The sequence below is a fragment of the Chrysochloris asiatica genome, unplaced genomic scaffold (genome assembly GCF_000296735.1).
Source record: "Chrysochloris asiatica unplaced genomic scaffold, ChrAsi1.0 scaffold00086, whole genome shotgun sequence".
Classification (NCBI taxonomy): Eukaryota; Metazoa; Chordata; class Mammalia; order Afrosoricida; family Chrysochloridae; genus Chrysochloris; species Chrysochloris asiatica.
Genome location: NW_006408604.1, coordinates 13,409,604 through 13,413,228, shown reverse-complemented (window position 1 = coordinate 13,413,228; position 3,625 = coordinate 13,409,604). Strand labels below are relative to the sequence as shown.

Below are 3,625 nucleotides of genomic sequence, written 5' to 3'. Positions count from 1 at the left end.
CTGATAGATGAGTGGTATCTTTGACACTTCTAGTAGTCTGGTCAAGCATGCAGAACAGTTCATTTTGTGTATCAGAAATCCATAATATAAGATGGGACAGGAAAAAAGTGGTGTAGAATAGGAGGAATGAGATCATTGTTTTCAAGGCAGTTATGTGGGCCTTGGACCTGGATCTGAGTCCTTTTGAATTTAATTGCTTCTTACTGAGAAAGAATAAAAAATTATAATCCAGCTTCTGGTTCTTGATTTAGGTATTATCAGTCAAAAGTTTGGAGGTTCAAATGTTAACCTCTAAGTATTTTGTCGTACAAATTTTTTAGCTGCAATGGAATCTACCAATGGTTTTCCCAAATGAGTTTCAAATTCTTGATAATATATACATGGATATCATATGTGATATACTTAAGTAGATTGTTGTTGTTGTTGTCAGGTGTCATCGAGTTGGAACCGACTCATAACGACCCCATGCACAGCAGAACGAAATAATGTCCGATCCTGGGCCAACCTCACTACCCCTGTCACACTTGAGTCCATCAATGATGCCACCTGGCCAATCCATCTCGTTAGGGGTCTTCCTCTTTTTCTCTGACCCTCCACCTTACCCAGCATGACATCCTTCTCCAGCGACTGTTTCCTCCGGACAATATGTCCAAAGTATGAGAGACGAAACTTAGCCATCCTGGCCTCCAAGGAGTACTCTGGCTGCGCTTCTTCCAAAACAGATCTATTGGTTCTTTTGGCAGTCCATGACACTTTCAGTATTCTCCTCCAACACCACAACTCAAAGCCATCAATTCTTCTACAATCTTCCTTATTCACTGTCCAGCTTTCGCATCCAGATGAGGCTATTGAAAACACCATGGCCTGGGTCAGGCGCACCCTAGTCCTCAAGCTGACATCTCTGCTCTTCAATACTTTAAAAAGTTCCTGTGCAGCAGATTTGCCCAATGCAATATGTCGTCTGATCTCTTGACTGCTGCTTCCGCAAGTGTTGATAGTTGATCCAAGAAGAATGGATGGTTATCCTATATTTGTATTTTAAATATTTATAATGACCTTCTTAATGTAAAAAGCTGGGAAGTATAAATATCTTTCATCAACTCCTTTTTCTTTATGTAGTACAAAAAAGATTACTTCTGAAAGGTTTATGAAGCGGTGAGTTTCTCGTCTTTCAGCCCACACCTCAGCCAGTATAGCACCTAAGAGAGGCCTGTCTTAGTTTAGAGTTTCCCAGAATCAGGATAAATGAGTGGCTTGATGGATAGACAATTCCAAAAGTCTGGCCAACCATGCGAAACAGTTCATTTTGATGTCTATCAGAAATCCATGATATGAAAAGGGACAGTATAAAAGAGGCATAGAATAAGAGGAATGAGATCACAGTTTTCAAGGCATTTACGTGGGCCTTGGACCTGGGGTCTCTGGGATCTTTTGAATTGCCTTGCATCCTATTGAGATGTTTCCTCAGGGAGAAGATTAACAGCAGAAAAGAGATTAGGGCCACAGTAAAGGGTATGAGTGTGTATATAATCATAGTGAATAATGTCAGGGTTGAAAATGTTGCAAAGTTTCTTATTCTGTAATTCCAAGTTGTGTTTCTTTCATGCATATGCATCCATGCATTAGAATGTAGATTTATTTGCATCAGATTTAAAAACAAGAAGACTAAACTTACTAGCAATATCACTGGAATAAGTTTTTTAACTCTCCACTTTAGGTAGAGAAAAATAGAACTAGAGAAACTAGCAATTTTGAGTAAATAAAAAAGGCTAAGGATGGTAGCTAACCAGGTGCTAAAATGATGGGTAATTATCCAGGTGAAAATAATAACTCTTAATTGTAGTCCAGAGAAAAATAAGAGAGAACGATGCAGCATTATAAACCAACTTATCAATATTTCCCAGAGCAGACCAATTCTGGAGATGGCCAAACCAGTGAGGATTTTATCAACTGAGGAGAGTTTTCTTCTATTGGCCCAATCAATGCAGTTTATGAGTATTATAAATCCATTGCCCAAATGCCCAATTATGAACTCTGCAATTATTATGAAAGTAAAGAGGCTCTTCAGTATACTTTCCATATCAGAAGAGAGAAAGCTCAAAGTGTAATATAATCACTGGTGATTTCCTGATCGAAAATGCTATTTATATCCTTGAATGTACAGATATATTCTTCTTTTTCCTATGCCTTTTTATCCTCTTCCTCTCCTCCTTATTTTTTAATGGTGGGCTCAATGTTATGTCAGAGATCATCAAGGTTTGCTAATCAATGGAACACATAAGATGTTCGTAAGTTATCTTTGTTTTGCTCCAATTGTTATGTTGAGTTCCAGTTAAGATACTGATGTCCTTACCATAGGCTGAAATATTTTATAGGTGCTTTATGAAGCAAAATCTGAACTGTCATTTGCTAACATGCAAATATAGACATATTCTCTTTCATTGTTTTGTACTTTTCCCTTTTCTAAACCACAAAATTTGGTTCTACTAGTTTGAGCTCTGAAAACTCTAATACATCGAATATGTAGCAAATACCTAAGTGGAGCTACCATGTTTAGTATCATTACCCATGACCCTGGTGTGACACTGTAGGATAAGCACTAAACTGCTACCCATAAAGTTGGTAGTTCAAATCAACCAGCCACTCTTGGAAACTCTATACAGGGTCACTATGAATTGAAAATTACTCAACGACACACAAAAGAAGAGCATTAATTACTTCTGAGGATTTTAAAAACACTCAGAAGGTCTCAATGAGTTGGAACCCACTTGACAGTACTTAATAACAACAAATCTTTACAGGAGCAGAAAGCCTCATCTTTCTTCTATGGAAAATCTGGTAGGTTTGAACTGCTGACCTTGTAGTTAGAAGTCCAGAGCTTGTCCTACAGCATGGAGTATTCATTTTCATCTCGTTCCTCATATTTTAATTTATGGTTTTGATGGTGCTCACACATGTCAGAAAATTAGAATAAGAAAAAATGTTTGCATGAATATGAAGAAGATAGATTACAAATAGTCCCAAACCCAATTTTCAATATAGTGACTATATTGTAGTAGTTCTGCTGTTGTGCTGCAGGTTAATGCATTGGACTGCAAAGTCGCTTCAAACCGCAGGATCCGCTGTTCAGGCTCACCAGCTACTCAGAAAACCTATACAGGGTTGCTGTGGATCGGAAGTGACTCAACAGCAATTAACAACAACAACAAATATTGTAGCAATGACATTGTTAAGTGTCATGGAGTGAGTTCTGACTCATAGTGACCCTGTATAGGATTTCCAAGGAGCAGCTGGTGGATTAGAACCATGGACCTTGAGGTCCAGTGCATTTTTCTGCTGCACCATATAGATTAATGTATAGTCTGAACTGAAGAAAAATAATGCACTAGACTACAAGGTCAGTTTGAACTATGAGGTTGGCAGTTCATATTCACCGGTTCCTCCTCAGAAAGCCGATACAGGGTCACTATGAGTTGGAATTGACTCGGCAGCACTTAATAACAACTATATATATATATATATATACTCCCGTAAAGATTTACAGCCTTTGGAAACCCTGTACAGGGTCGCTATGAGTCGGAATCGACTCCACGGCACATAACAACAACAATATTATATATATATA

At 38.1% G+C, this 3,625-nt stretch overlaps 1 pseudogene; it reads right to left on the bottom strand.

Annotated features, from left to right (window-relative positions):
* Positions 1-1,038: 1,038 nt before the first annotated feature.
* LOC102827153 lies at positions 1,039-2,080 on the bottom strand (annotated as a pseudogene).
* Between the last annotated feature and the right edge of the window lie 1,545 nt (positions 2,081-3,625).